This window comes from Lactuca virosa, chromosome 4 (assembly GCF_052849685.1).
Source record: "Lactuca virosa cultivar CGN04683 chromosome 4, Lactuca_virosa_CGN04683_v6, whole genome shotgun sequence".
NCBI classification, from domain to species: domain Eukaryota; kingdom Viridiplantae; phylum Streptophyta; class Magnoliopsida; order Asterales; family Asteraceae; genus Lactuca; species Lactuca virosa.
Window position 1 is genome coordinate 259,512,671 of NC_136429.1, and position 16,575 is coordinate 259,529,245.

The following is a 16,575-nucleotide window of genomic DNA, read 5'->3' on the forward strand; positions in this document are numbered from 1 at the left end:
CATGTAAACCCTAATGTGTCATGACTCTTCATTTCCATGACCCATGGGTTTGTAACTCCCATGGAGCATCCTATGGGTGGAACCCAACTTGATAATCCATGGAGCCTCTTAGCCCACTATATAAGATATGGAATATTTACATAATCTACCCATATATTTAATTAGTTATCTTTTGATCACTTAATTAATTCTAAATTAATTCTTGATCAAACTAATTAAATAATATTATTAATATATTAGAACTTATAATATATTAATAAACCATAAGTGTTATTTCTCTCATTTTAGTTTATCCAATTGCATGGTGCCATGCAACCCAAATGGACCATGCCGGGTCGGGTCAAGTACATACCAGAAATAGTCATGGACTTAGACACCTTATCCAACAGTCTCCCACTTGGATAAGTCTAATAACTATAATTGCAATACTTCAGGAACCGATCGGCAATCGTAGCTCTTTCAAGGTCTCTCGGAACTGAGAAGATGATGATACGCCATTTAAGATAAGTGATCATATAATCCTCTGTTCTAGATATCAGCCGGACAAATACATGGAACAATGTCTTACTTATTGTCCAGCAGTTTGTTTCCCGATTTCCGATTTGTTTGACAACGAACTTAATTGAACACATCAACTTAGTTCTGACCGGGCCCGGTACATAGGTCAAAACAAAATCATCGAGGGGCCCAGATATCAGCTTCTAACCCAAGAAGGAACAGATAAACTTCGACTCATATGTTTGTTCTACCACTCATTGAATTATACACAAAAGCACGTTTTATAACATCGAGTTACCAATGCGTTAACGTACAATCAATGCATAACTAACTCATAAGTAACAAATCATATCTCTAGGTTTGAAGACTTATATGATATTACCGTCTCACGATCACTCGAGATAAATTCCATGAAGTGATTCCAGTGAGCGTGGGTTGAGTCCAATGCTCAGAACTTATGAGCACTCATGAGTGTTGTAGCCATGTCCAACAACTTAGACCTCTGCAACCAATCATGACTGTCTTGATTCATACCTACTTCCGACATATGACCGACTGTGGAGGTTCGAATAATATGGTATACCAAACATAATTATTCTGGAAGTCAAAACATGCAAAAGAAATATAGTAAACGATCGACAAGAGATAGCAACACTTTACTCATAAATAAAACACCTTTTATTCATCATCTAATGTCAATTACACTTTACAAATTTCAAGGTTATCTAACTACTAAATCTAATATCATCCTTCAGCCCTATGCTCCGAGCATGCTGGAGATGCTTAACCCGAGTCAGTCCCTTCGTGAGGGGATCTGCTGGATTCTCATCCGATGATACCCTCTTTGCCACGAGGAGTCCTTCTTCTATTCGATGTCTGATGAAATGGTATTTTCTGTCGATGTGTCTGGATCTCCCGTGATCCCTTGGTTCCTTGGCTAAGGCAACTGCACTTTCACTATCATAGAAAATTTCCATTGGCTCTTTAATAGCTGGTACAACTCCAAGGTCTCCAATGAAGTTCTTCATCCATATCGCCTCCTTTGCTGCCTCGCTAGCTGCTATATACTCTGATTGGCAAGTTGAATCAGCCACTGTCTCTTGCTTGGAACTCTTCCAAGAAATTGCTCCTCCATTTAAGGTAAAGACCCAGCCTGACTGAGAGCGGAAATTATCCCTATCAGTCTGAAAGCTAGCATCACTATACCCTACAACTCTCAAGTCTTCACTCCCACCGAGGGTAAGGACCCAGTCCTTAGTCCTCTGTAGGTACTTGAGGATATTCTTTACCGCAGTCCAGTGTGCCTTGCCAGGGTTCCCCTGATACCTGCTAACCATGCTCAAAGAAAAGGCTACATCAGGTCGAGTACACGTCATAGCATACATGATCGATCCTACAGCCGAAGCATAAGGTATTCGACTCATTTCTGCTATCTCAGCCTCAGTACTAGGGCTTTGTGTCTTACTCAATCTGGCGTTACTCTGGATGGGTAACTCTCCTTTCTTGGAGTCCTGCATGCCGAATCTCTTCAGCACCTTATCCAAGTAGGTACTCTGACTAAGTCCAATTAGTCTTTTACTCCGGTCTCTCAAGATCCTTATCCCTAGAATATAGGCAGCTTCTCCTAGGTCCTTCATAGATAAACACTTCCCAAGCCAAGACTTAACTTCCTGCAGAGTTGGGATGTCATTTCCTATGAGTAGTATGTCATCCACATACAATACCAAAAAGCTAACTATACTCCCACTAGCCTTGACATATACACAAGATTCATCTTCACTCCTAGAAAAGCCAAATTCTTTGACTTTCTCATCAAAGCAAAGATTCCATCTGCGAGGTGCTTGCTTTAACCCATAAATGGATTTCTCAAGCTTACACACTTTATTAGGGTACTCTGTATTGACAAAACCCTCTGGCTGACTCATGTAAACATCCTCAGCCAACTTTCCATTAAGGAAAGCGGTTTTGACATCCATTTGCCATATTTCATAGTCATGAAATGCAGCTATGGCTAACAGAACCCTAATGGACTTAATCTTGGCCACTGGAGAAAAGGTCTCATCATAATCAACTCCCGGAGTTTGTGAGAAACCCTTTGCAACCAGTCGTGCCTTATAAGTGTGTACATTACCATCCATGTCGGTCTTCTTCTTGAAGATCCATTTGCACCCTATAGTCTTACGACCTGGTACATTCTCAACCAAGTTCCAAACTTGATTGTCATACATGGACTGTATCTCGCTGTCCATTGCCTCTTTCCACTAGGCTGACTCAGGGCCTGCCATGGCTTCCGCGTAACTGTTAGGTTCATCCAGACCTATCAGTGTCTCATCACTGATAAGTGTATCACCTTCCGCAGTAATATGGAATCCATAGTAATGCTCAGGTGCATTCCTAACCCTTGTAAAACGCCTCAGAGGTACAGACTTGTCAATTGGCTCAACAGGAGTTTCCTCCTCAAGTTGAGTGCTAGGGTTTGAAGTTCCTTCACCACTTGACTCTTGAATTTCTTCAAGGTCAACTTGCCTCCCACTGTCTCCTTGGCTTATGAACTCTCTCTCTCGAAAGAAAGCCCTCCTAGCTACAAAGACCACATTCTCACTAGGTCTGTAGAAGAGGTAACCAAAGGATTTATGTGGGTAGCCGATGAAAATACACCTCTCACTTCGAGGTTCGAGCTTATCATGAGTCTCGCGTCTCACGAAAGCCTCGCAACCCCAAATCTTAATGTGGTCTAGTTTGGGTACTTTACCAGTCCACATCTCATGGGAGTTTTGGCAACTTTCTTTGTGGGAACTGGATTAAGGATATGGGCGGCAGTCTCTAAGGCATACCCCCAAAATGAGATTGATAGCGAAGCTCGACTCATCATGGAACGAACCATATCCAACAAGGTTCGATTACGCCTCTCAGCTACACCATTCAACTGCGGTGTCCTGGGACGTGTCAATTGTGAGACAATCCCACATTCCCTAAGATAGTCGAGGAACTCTGAACTAAGATACTCACCACCTCGATCGGATCGAAGCATCTTAATGTTCCTGCCCAATTGATTCTCGACTTCCTGTTTAAACTCTTTAAACCTCTCAAAAGTCTCTGACTTATGCTTGATTAAGTAGACATATCCATATCTACTGTAATCATCAGTAAAAGCCAAATAATAACGATTAGCATCCCTTGTGGCATGTTTGAAGGGCCCACACACATCCGTGTGTATAAGATCCAACAAACCTTCACCCCTCTCACAAGAACCTTTGAAGGGTGACTTTGTCATTTTTCCAAGTAAGCATGATTCGCAACTATCATCTGACTTTAGGTCAAATGACTCCAATACTCCATCCTTTTGGAGTTGGCCTATGCGTTTCTTGCTTATATGTCCAAGACGACAATGCCATAATGATGCTTTATCTAAGTTATTATCATTAACAGAATCAATACACAATACATTATTTCCTAAGTTATCAACCACAGATACAGTTTCATACACACCATCACAAGGTAATGCTTTAAAATAAAGAACATTATTAAAGAAAGCATTAATCGAACCAACTTCATTATCAAATGAAAAGGTGAAACCTTGTTTATACAATGCATGAAAGGAAATAATATTTCTTGCCATTTCTAGCGAATAACAACATTTATTCAAATCTAAACTAAACCCACTACTTAGCGATAAAGTATAAACTCCAATCTTGGTGACAGGTAAAGCTTTCCTATTCCCCATGATTAAGTTTATTCTTCCATGCTCCACATTCTCACTTCTTCTTAGTCCCTGCAAATCAGAACATATATGAATACCACAACCGGTATCAAGGACCCAAGAGTTAGAATGGGGTGAGTTATTAGATAAGATAGTGTAAATACCTGCATGGTTGGGTTTAACTTTCCCATCCTTCACATCTTGCTGGTACTTTGGGCAGTTTCGCTTCCAATGTGACTTTTCATGGCAATAGAAGCATTCAGCCTCTTTAGGGTCAGAAGAAGGAGTGACAAAACCTTTCTTGGTTCCACTTGAAGAAGAGCCATCAAGGGTCCTAGTCTTGGTACCCTTCGAAGAGCTCTTCCTCTTCTTCCCTCTACGTTTCCCGAATGCCAAAACCGGGGCGGAGTTTGGAGTAGGAGTGTTAACAACCGACTTACCCTTAAGACCTGTTTCTGCGGTCTTGAGGAGTCCCTGAAGTTTGCTGAGTGTGACCTCTTCCTTATTCATGTGATATGTCATGCGGAATTGATCATAGCACGATGGTAAGGAGTGCAAAATGATATATATTGCAAGCTCCTCAGGGAAGTTCACATTAAGCTTCAGCAACCGATCCACATACCTTTGCATTTTCTGCATGTAGCTCGTGACGGATTCCCTGTCCTTCATCATGGTTGTTATGATAGACCATTTGATTTCATACCTCTCTTGTCGTGCACTTTGATGTTATCTTTCCATCAGATCTTGGTGCATTTCAAAAGGGTAGAAGTCCTCATAGGACTTTTGGAGTTCCGCTGTCATGGTGGCCAACATGATGCATGCCACTTTTGTAGCATCCCTTTCATGTGCCCGGAAGTCAGCGATCTCCTGGGGAGTTGCAGTGGTCTCATCAATCTCCTTAAGCTCCTTGTCAAGGACATATTCTTTTTCCTCGTAGCGGGTAATCATCCTGATGTTTCTGATCCATTCATTGAAGTTGGATCCATCAAAAGTGACTTTCCCACACAAGTTCATAAGGGTAAAGGAGCCATTAGGATTAGAGCCAGAACCAGCATTGTTTGAAGACATCTGAAAGAAGAGGACAAGATTAGTTTAGATATTAAGAGAGTCCTTAATAAAACACCCAAATGTAATATTAAGGCTAGGATCCAATCACAATATATTATAACTTAGAAGAGGTATGCCGTAATCCAAGCTATAACATATTTGAAAGGTAGGTGAATGACGATTCGCCAATTTCCACCATGAAAAAGGAAATATAAATATTAGGTTTTTAATTGGTTCTTAGACATTCCTAGATTCTTTTGAGATTCAATGAACTTTTCAAAGGCATGTTTCAATCTCGAGTGTGCCCTCCAAGTTTTGTGACTGGGATACCGAGGATCACAAAACGAGGTGTGAAGTAACCATGCAAATCACTTGGTACCCTCAAGGTTTATCACTCAATCGATGTGCCGGTAAACCACACACGCTCCACCGATGCTATGGTAAACCTTAAGTCACCCTTTACCTACCTTGTTAAGTCCAAGTTAGTGTGCCGGTTAACCACACACGCTCCACCAATGACTTAAACAAAGTGTAAAGTGTAATTTCATGGATTAGCACCTTATTCACATTTTCCTAAAGTAACTAAGATTGGGAATTTAATAAAAGCATTTAGTTACTTTATAATATTCATCATACTTTTAATGAGAATTTATAAGTCCTTGTCTTACCCGTTCGGCTAACGACCCTCCACCGATCAAGGAAGCGGTGGGTGAGAGTGGATACCCATTAAGTTGCCATTTTATAGGCAACAACCTTATACCCCCCTTATAGACCGGCTTCGTGAATGAGGCGTACTAGCGGTAAGACGACTTGACGTTATACATATATATATTAGTAACTTATAATATTATAAAGTATAAGGGTTGAATTTTAACTTTTAAAATTCTAAGGGTTGGAACTAAAGTTTTAATCAAGACTTTACATGTTCCAAAACTTGAGGGCAAGTTTTGTAAACTTCCAAAACTTTTCATTTCTTATAACTTATGAATTAATTGAGTAATAAAAATGAAGTCTCTTCATTTTTATAACTCTTGTGTTCTTTTAATGGCTTTAATAAAAGTGAGACTTTTGGTTTTCCATAACTTGAAGACAAGTTATGGACTCCATTAAAACACATTATGATCATGAATTAAACTACCATGAAGGTTACAAACAATTCCTATGATCATCTAATCTTCATAAGTTCAAGAACATGAATATGAACACTTTCAAGAATCAAAAAATTACACTTAAAAAAATTTGTAATTTTAATAATTGCCATTGTAAATGGATTAGCATAAACATTACACCATCTAAAACAAGCTTTAAAACATCAAAACAGTTTAGGGTAATGTTTCTAGTCCATTTCCAGCAACAAATGTGCAAACTTTCATACGAGCAGAAAACAGAAAAACGATTTTTTTTTCAAGCTGTTTGCACACAAAAAAAAACAACAAACAAACCTAGTCTCTGATACCACTGATGGGTTTTGAGCATTGTAACACTTCCTAAGTGTACATGCAACCCTAATAACCTTGGATCTATGTTTGTCTAATAATCATGCAAAGTTGAATTCCAAGGTTATATTCCTATCTAGCATACATTGGGAACATTTTTAACTTGAATGAAAGATAGAATAACTTACCTTGTTTTTTATTATGATCCTTGAAACCTTGTGATACTAGCACCCCAAGTGTGATGCCTCAAATGCTTCACACAACACCAAATGCAAAGGAGTAAACTTTGAGAGAATCTTACACTTGCAAAATCAGCTCTAGCCCTCTTGTTTCTTATGTGTGTCCGATTTTGGTGGAGAATGGGTTTCTTATATAGTGTTGACACATCTAGGGTTACACCATGTAAACCCTAATGTGTCATGACTCTTCATTTCCATGACCCATGGGTTTGTAACTCCCATGGAGCATCCATGGAGCATCCATGGAGCATCCTATGGGTGGAACCCAACTTGATAATCCATGGAGCCTCTTAGCCCACTATATAAGATATGGAAGATTTACATAATCTACCCATATATTTAATTAGTTATCTTTTGATCACTTAATTAATTCTAAATTAATTCTTGATCAAACTAATTAAATAATATTATTAATATATTAGAACTTATAATATATTAATAAACCATAAGTGTTATTTCTCTCATTTTAGTTTATCCAATTGCATGGTGCCATGCAACCCAAATGGACCATGCCGGGTCGGGTCAAGTACATACCAGAAATAGTTATGGACTTAGACACCTTATCCAACAAGTATGTGATGATATGTTTATATGATGGCATGATATGTTATATGTGATAGTGGTAGTAGGAGGGGAATAGTCCCCAAGTTCGGTTGTTAGGACCGACGGGTAGGTCAGCACCCCAGAATGGCTTGACATGGGTAGGTCAGCACCCCAGAATGGCTTGACATGGGTAGGTCAGCACCCCATAATGGCTTGACACGGGTAGGTCGGCACCCCAGAATGGCTGTACCGAGTAGGTCGGCACCCCAGAATGGCCATACCGGGTAGGTCGGGCACCCTAGAATTACCCGTCAGTATGTATGCTATATGATTGTATGGTATGTGGTACGATGGGGGAACTCACTAAGCTTCGTGCTTATAGTTTATAGTTTTGGTTTCAGGTACCTCTTCAGCGAAGGGGAAGGAGCTGGCGTGGTAGCAGCACATCATACACATACACATTGATTTCCCGCACTTGAGATCTTCTGGGATTGTACTCTGACATGTTGCTATTTTATGATTTGGGTTTTTAGACATGATATATTGATTTACGGAATGATATATTTTATGTGGTTTTCTTATGAATGCTTTTATAATCAGTTAATTAAAATGAAATTTTTGGACTCGAAATTTGGAATGTTACACCAGGCGTTTGGCTCCATCGAATGTGGTTGGGTTAGAAGACAGTACATCTCCTTGAATCAGGGCAGATAAACCCTAAATGTATCTTTCTATCTTCTTGCTCTCCGGGGTAACCATCCCGGGGCATAGTGCTGCCAGGTCGCTAAACCTGTCAGTGTAGATCACTATGTCTGAGCCGACCATAGTGTGATCCCATAGTTCTTGTTCCAGCTTTTGAACTTCGCCCAACGGGCAGTATTCTTCTAACATCAACTCTTTTAGGTTCTCCCAACCTATTGATTTAGCCACTGGTAGGGTCAGTGACTTAACATGGCTGTTCCACCATGTCAGGGCTCTGTCGGAGAAAGTGCAGGTAGCAAACTTAACTTTTCTCTCTTCTGATCACGAACAGATTGCAAAGACTGAATCTGTTTTCTCGAACCATCGCATCAGAGCGATGACTCCACCATTTCCATTAAAGGATTTAGGTTTACAGTTCATGAAGTCCTTATACGAACACTCCCTTGGGTGTCAGTGAGTAACTCCGGGGTTGGTTAAGTGGGTACCGCTACCAGATCCGAAGGTACTACTCTCGCTAAAGTGAGATAGAGCAGTTGCCACTGCGGCTGATATCGCTGCTTGGAGAGCAGCAGGATCGAACTGTGGAGGAGGTGGTGGCGGTTGAGTTGGAGTTATCGGAGTAGTGCGTCTGTTTGATCTGTGAGGAGGCATCTTTGCTAAAAGAAATCAAATATGAGATGGAATAAGTCTATAACAGTGGTTTATAAGCCAAAAGCTGAAAGACAAGGTTATCCTAGTTCTGAGTGTATCGGGTCCTGACTTTCACAGGGTTTTGGAAACAATTCTTAAAAAATTCTATACCAAATAAACTTTATGAATTAGAAATGGCTATCCTCGAATGACTATCTGTGAATTGAATAATTGTTACCAGTTGCATGAAAAGAAATGATTCTAACACATAATGTGGGCAGTGAAATCAGTAGCTCACTAAGTCAAATAAGGTAATTATTTATTAGTGTGACGCATAAGACGTTTTAGTTTCTCTGGCTGATCAATTCTCTGAAAACTTCTCCTGGACGTGCTCTTGTTCCTCCTTGACTCTTCTGTTGACTGCTATGAGGAAGTGGTTGCATCTATCTGGGTTGTCGTACGAGAATGGAAGTGTCTAAAGAATCTATAAGATTTAAGTGAAACATTATGGGGTGATCCTTATAGAGTCCTCCTATACTTGCACAATGTATACAAGTTGTATATAATTTAAGATTAAATAGACCTTCGAATAAGTGATCTTACTCCAAAACCACAACCAAACAAGGAACAGGTAGTGAAGCATAGATCACAAATTATAATTCTATAAAATCTCAATTATATAAAACCTTGGAAGTATACACTCCAAAATTATAGATCTATCCGTAAGGGTCTTTTAAGTTATCACATAAGTTATTTATAGTGCCTAAAATACTCCTATAGTATTTTAATATAATGAACCTGGTATGTTTTAAACTTGTTATCGTGTTATAGTATCATAAAATACTCCCATAGTATTCTAACTTTATGTACTGATCTCGAAATCCCTTGTATAGAATTTGGTAAGTTTTAAGACTGTTGCAACACCACATCACTCCCAAACACATGTCGGTCACATCTCGAATGAATATAGTTTATCAGGCTATATTGATCCTAGATATGATTACATAACTGCCCAGGTTTGACCGCAGTGTTCAACCTTTAGATACTTATGTTCTGTTCTTCTTGTGATACTTGTTCTAGTATGTATATATGTATAAGCACGTATGTTTACTTTTATAAGGTATTGTTATATCCTTCAAATATAATATTATCTAGAGCACTTTGGCCCCATTGTATTTATAGTTGTATATCTTTTATCGGTTGATATACTTAGTTCACTATAAACAATGCTCTAATAACAATCTGTCACAACCCCAAACCGGAACGGCGGAAACTACGAGTTTGTAGTGATGTCGTTCGGATTGACCAATGTGCCCGCAGTATTCATAAGGTATTGGGCACTACGAGTTTGTAGTGATGCCGTTCGGATTGACCAATGTGCCCGCAGTATTCATAAGGTATCGTTATGGGCACTACGAGTTTGTAGTGATGCCGTTCGGATTGACCAATGCGCCTGCAGTATTCATGGACTTAATGAATAGGGTGTGCCATCCTTACTTGGATCAGTTTGTCATTGTCTTCATCGATGACATACTTATCTACTCTCATAGTAAGGAGGAGCATAGTCAACATTTGTGTCAGGTCTTGGAAACACTGCGATTAGATAAGCTTTATGCGAAGGTCTCGAAATGCGAATTTTGGATCCGAAGAGTAGAATTCTTGGGTAAGGTGGTTAGCGAAGAGGGAATACACGTGGACCCTTCCAAAATCAAAGCCATTGAGAACTGGTCAGCACCGAAGACGCCTACAGAAATTCGTCAATTTCTAGGCCTCGCTGGCTACTATCGCAGGTTCATTCAGAACTTCTCTCGGATTGTGAAACCGCTTACAACACTGACCCAGAAGGGCGTGGCCTTTGACTGGGAAGAGAAACAAGAGAAAGCGTTCCAAACGCTAAAGCGAGCCTTATGCACCGCACCGATACTGTCCCTCCCCAAAGGGATAGAAGACTTCGTGGTCTATTGCGATGCATCCAATCAAGGGCTCGGCTGTGTTCTGATGCAACGAGGTAAGGTCATCGCCTATGCCTCAAGACAGCTGAAGACGCACGAGATCAACTAGACCACACATGATCTTGAGTTAGGAGCAGTAGTGTTTGCTCTGAAGATCTGGAGACACTACCTGTATGGTACGAAAAGCACTATCTTTACAGACCACAAAAGCCTACAACAAATATTCGACCAGAAGGAGCTCAACATGAGACAACGACGGTGGGTCGAGCTACTCAGTGATTACGAATGTGAAATTCGTTATCATCCCGGTAAAGCCAACGTAGTAGCTGACGCCCTGAGTCGGAAAGAATACTCTAGTCGTAGAGTCAAATCTTTGACTATAAATATCCATTCACACTTGTCCACACAAATTAAGGAGGCTCAACTTGAAGCTTTGAAACCTGAAAATGTGGCGGGTGAATTCCTGAGAGGGGTGGATAAGAACTTGGTGGTCAAGGGTGGCGGAGCCTTATATCTCATGGATCGGATCTGGACACCGAAACATAGTGGTTTAAGAGACTTGGTCATGACAGAAGCGCACAACACTCGATATTCCGTCCACCCAGGTTCAGATAAGATGTATCTGGATCTTAAAAAGTTATATTGGTGGCCTAACATGAAAGCAGAGATTGCTACCTTCGTGAGTAAATGCCTTACTTGCGCCAAGGTTAAGGTCGAATACCAGAAACCATCAGGTTTACTTCAACAACCAGAGATACCTGAATGGAAGTGGGAGCGGATCACAATAGACTTCATAACCAAGTTTCCCAAGACAACGGGTGGTCTCGATACCATTTGGGTGATCGTAGACAGGCTAACAAAGTCCGCACACTTCCTGCCTATCAAAGAGACTGACAAGATGGAGAAACTAACAAGAACATACATTAGGGAAAGCGTATGGCTACATGGTGTTCCCATATCCATTATCTCTGATAGATATAGTAGATTCACTTCGCGGTTCTAGCAGTCGCTACAAAGCTCCCTAGGGACTAGGCTGGACATGAGTACAGCCTACCATCCGCAAACTGACGGACAAAGTGAGAGGACTATTCAAACTTTAGAAGATATGCTGCGAGCCTGCGTGATAGACTTTGGGAAGGCATGGGATACTCATTTACCCCTTGTCGAGTTTTCCTACAACAATAGTTATCACACGAGCATAAAGGCTGCTCCATTTGAAGCCCTCTACGGCCGTAAGTGCAGATCCCCTCTGTGCTGGGCTGAGGTGGGCGACACTCAGTTAGCTAAAGGACGAGTTCCTAACAGCACTCTCACAGGTCCGGAAATCATTCGGGAAACGACAGAGAGGATCGTTCAGATTCTTGAACAATTGAAAGCCTCTAGAGACCGACAGAAAAGCTACGCAGACAAGAGAAGGAACCCGTTGGAATTCCAGGTGGGCGACCGTGTTCTATTGAAGGTCTCACCCTGGAAGGGCTTGATACGCTTCGGAAAGCATGGAAAGCTAAATCCAAGATACGTAGGGCCTTTCGAGATTCTTGTTAGAATCGGACCTGTAGCTTACAAACTCATACTGCCTCGCGAACTCAGTATCGTACATTCTGCTTTCCACGTCTCGAACTTGAAAAAGTGTCTGTCCGACGAGACTCTTGTAATCCCACTCGACGAGATCGAGATCAACGAGAGCCTCAACTTCGTGGAAGAACCTGTAGAGATCATGGACCGAGAGGTCAAGCAAACGAAGCAAAGCCTTATCCCGATAGTGAAGGTTCGCTGGAATGCCAAGCGAGGACCTGAATTCACTTGGGAGCGCGAGGATCAAATGAAACTGAAATATCCTCATCTTTTCGGTTAATTATTTGTAATTGCTTAAACTCTAATTTCGGGACGAAATTCTCTCTAACGGGGGGATGATGTGACAACCCGAAATTTCTATCTAGTACAACATTTCAATTAAATCAAAGTCAGACTTATTTCTGCTATCTTTTAGCATTGTTTAGGGTCTGTTTGAGCGTTCTAAGCCTAGTACATCCAGGGAATGAGTGTTAGGAAGTGTCTGCTGAAGTTCAACACCACCAAGCAAGCCATAAACTCCTTCATGAGGAATTTACGACCACATCATAAGATTTTACGGCCGTAAACTCAAGGTGGCCGTAAACTCATGGCCTTAAACATGTGATTCCTTCACTTTTCCTCATTATTCACCATTTCAAGTCAAGAAACCCAAATTCTCTCTCAAGTATCATAAGGATCTTCATTTTGATCTTCAAAAATGTAAGTGTTTCATCCTTTGATTAGTTGATACATCTCATTAACTAGTATCACCCTTTTATTTCATCCATTAACTTCATCTTTTGGGTTTGATCTCCAAGAACACCAAGAACACACACAAGAACTTTGGGCCGAAATCAACTCTTTTTGCTTCCATATCGTAAGTATCCTTTCCCTATACTTGTTATCTAGTAGAAGCTCTTTATTTTCATCCTTGAAATCAACCAAATCCCAAGAACAATGAGATTTTACGGCCATGAGCATCTCCCTTGGCCGTAAACCCTTGTTAAGGTTCCTAGTTGGACATAAACTCTTCATTAAGGCTTGGATTGGGTCTAGAACACTTCCTTGATTCTTGTAAGACCTTAAATCACCTCTTTGGCACAAGACTTCATGAGTTTACGGCCGTAAACTCATAGGGCCGTAAACCCTTTGGTCGTAAACTCATAGGGCCGTGAACACCTTGGCCGTAAACACCATTGTGTGGCCATACACCCCTTAGATGCAATCCTTTGTGATTCTAACACTTCAATCTAAGTTTTTCCTAAGTCCTAGGGTGTTTTCCCTACATTATTAGTTGTATAAACACTAATTATATACATATATGTGTCATTTTATGCTTATTAGGATCCGTTGTGCTCGAGTCTTCACTTGACACTTAGCATCTTACAATCGATCTTACATTCGTATCACTCACTACAGGTGAGATCATACCCCTTAACTTATCTTTTAAATGGTTTTAAATGCTTTTATGGGGGGGAATACAAGTAGAACTATTATAGTTATTATATCAATCACATGTGATTAATAACTATCAAACCCGTGGATTTTCTTACATTTAACACTGTATTATCAAACAAACTGTTTCAAATCGTTTTATAAACTCTTTTACATGTTAAATTCTTGCTATTAAACTCTTTTAAACTTATATTTTATCAAATCATGTCTATATGGATATAGTTATATAAGTAGGATTGAAAGGGCTTAGGACTGATAACTCGCCTTATTTCATGTTCCTTGTTTGGTTGTGGACTTAGGGTATAGGTTGTTTGTCCGAAGGTCGTTTGAATCTTAGTTATATATTATGTATATGTATATAGATATACAAGTTCTTCATTCAGTTCAATACCTTTGGGTAGCAAAGGTATACAAACATGTTCATTCATACAGACAACATTGCTAGTAAACTATAATAGGTATAGTTTAGGAAGTCACTAATACTATTACTAGAACAATGAAACATACAAGAGTCAGTTCATACATGAGTCAGTTCAAACGTACTATAAAGAGAAACAGATAGAAGATACTATAACGAGAAACAATACATACTACACACTATATACTAGGGAACATACTACATACTAGACAGAGAGAACATACACTACCCTAGAACATACTATAAAAATACAAGAATACTATAACATTAATGTGAGATACTACTTCATGGCTCGGCAATATACTGATGCGTCACGTTTTGTACCCAGAGTCTCCTGGATGGAGAGCGTGAATTTGTGTATAGATCTATACGGGACTGACCCTCTTACACCTTGCTGCTAGCTACAGTGGGACCTGCAGGTCTACGGGTGACGAATGTCATATCATTTCGACGTCTCGAACGTCGTGTTATACTAGTCGATCAAGTATGGTTACAATCATATCACATTTTACCTTAATTAAACAAACAAGTTTAAGGTAGTTAGTACATTGGGTGTCACTTAGATAAACTATAGTACATCTTTATTTTTCCCATTTCATTCACATTGTGATCTTCTCACATAAACGGTAATGAAAACTATATTTTGGTAATGATAGTCATACTTTGGGAAAATACTAACTTTTACAAAAGAACAAACATAAAGAACAGTTGGGTATTGGTAGAAGACTACTTTAGTAGAAAATATAGGATTTTCTAGGAAGTTTACAACTTTTACATCAAACACTTACAAACTTTTACATCAAACATTTACAAACACTTTCTTCAAACTTATACAAACAATGACACTAAAATACTTATGAACTCGCCAGCTTTAATGCTGATCTACACTTTCAAAATAACTTGTATTCTCTGGTCACCAGTAGACAGGTACCGATGACCAGGTTTTGAGAAGACGGAGCTTTCAAGAATCGTCATTATTTTGATTATTCATTTTTGGTGTCTTATAAACTACAGAACACACTTGTATTAAAATTATATTATTAATGCAATGGATGATGTTGTTGCTTGTTTTACTATTATGCATTGTTGTGATACTGCACATGACGTCCTCCGCCCACGAACGTTTCCGCCGTTCTGGTCTGGGGGTGTGACAGATTGGTATCAGAGCATTGTTTATAGTGAATTGAGTATATCAACCCATAAAAGATATACAACTATAAACACATCGGGATTAAAATACTCTGACCAAGAGTTTATACTTTTAAATAATAAAATATTTAACCAAAGTATACATACCTGCATTCATACTAAAATCAGTTTCACTAGGACAGAACAAAAGTATTACGATTGTTGGACAGCACGAGTAGGCTTGGGGACATATAATCAGATCTGGGAGTAATATAGCCTGATCAACTATATCTTTCCTAGAAGTGATTAGCATGTGCCTAGGAATGGTTGTGATGTTGCAACAAGTCTAAAAACTTACCAACACTACTACAATGAAAATATTAGAACATAACATAGACTTAAAATACTATAGGAGTATTTTTTGTTACTATAATTACTTATGTGCAAACTAAAAAGGTTTTTATTAGTATGTCAATAGTTGCTGAGTGGATACACTAAGGTTATATGTGACTAGGGTGTTATAGACTTAGAATTTGTGATCTTTGCTTTACTTCCTGTTCCTTGTTTGGTTGTGGGCTTACAGTTAGGGTCACATATTCGAGGGTCTATCCTATTTTAGTTACATATGACTGGTATGCGCTACGCAAATGTTGGAGTAACTAGTAAGGATCATCTTATTATTATCTTAATTAGTACGTCTATTAATTATTTCTTTACCCCCATTCTCGCACAGATAACATGGATGGATTCCATACCCACGGCGACCCATATTTCCCCAACCAAAATAACGGAGGATGGCTCGATGATGAGCCAGAAGAGAATCATCCAATCCCTTTGGATGATGACTTCGCAGAGAACTTCCCAGAAGATTCTGACTCCGAGCCAGAAGTCAATGACCTACCTCTGGTAGCTCCAAACCTGAATCCTAACCCTCGTCCGGCCTTTCAAGGCCCGACGCCTCTGTGGGTGGAAAGTTTGGAGACATGGAGTCAGGAGCAAGGTCAACCCATTCCATACAATGGAGATCGAAGCTTCTATAACCTGAGCGAGGGAGACTCAGCGGACAGAATCCTGCCTATTCTGGTCCGCAGAGTTTCTCGTAATGAGATTCAGGGTAGGACAACCCTCAACCGAATCGCGGAAGTTGACGCCAATTCAGGAGTCAATATTGTCCGCATTCGTCGGCTGGAAGATGCTAGTGAGAGAGCTGAAAGAGACAATGAGTCTCTACTACAAGCACTAGCTGAGACTAGGGTTGAAGTCATAGAACATC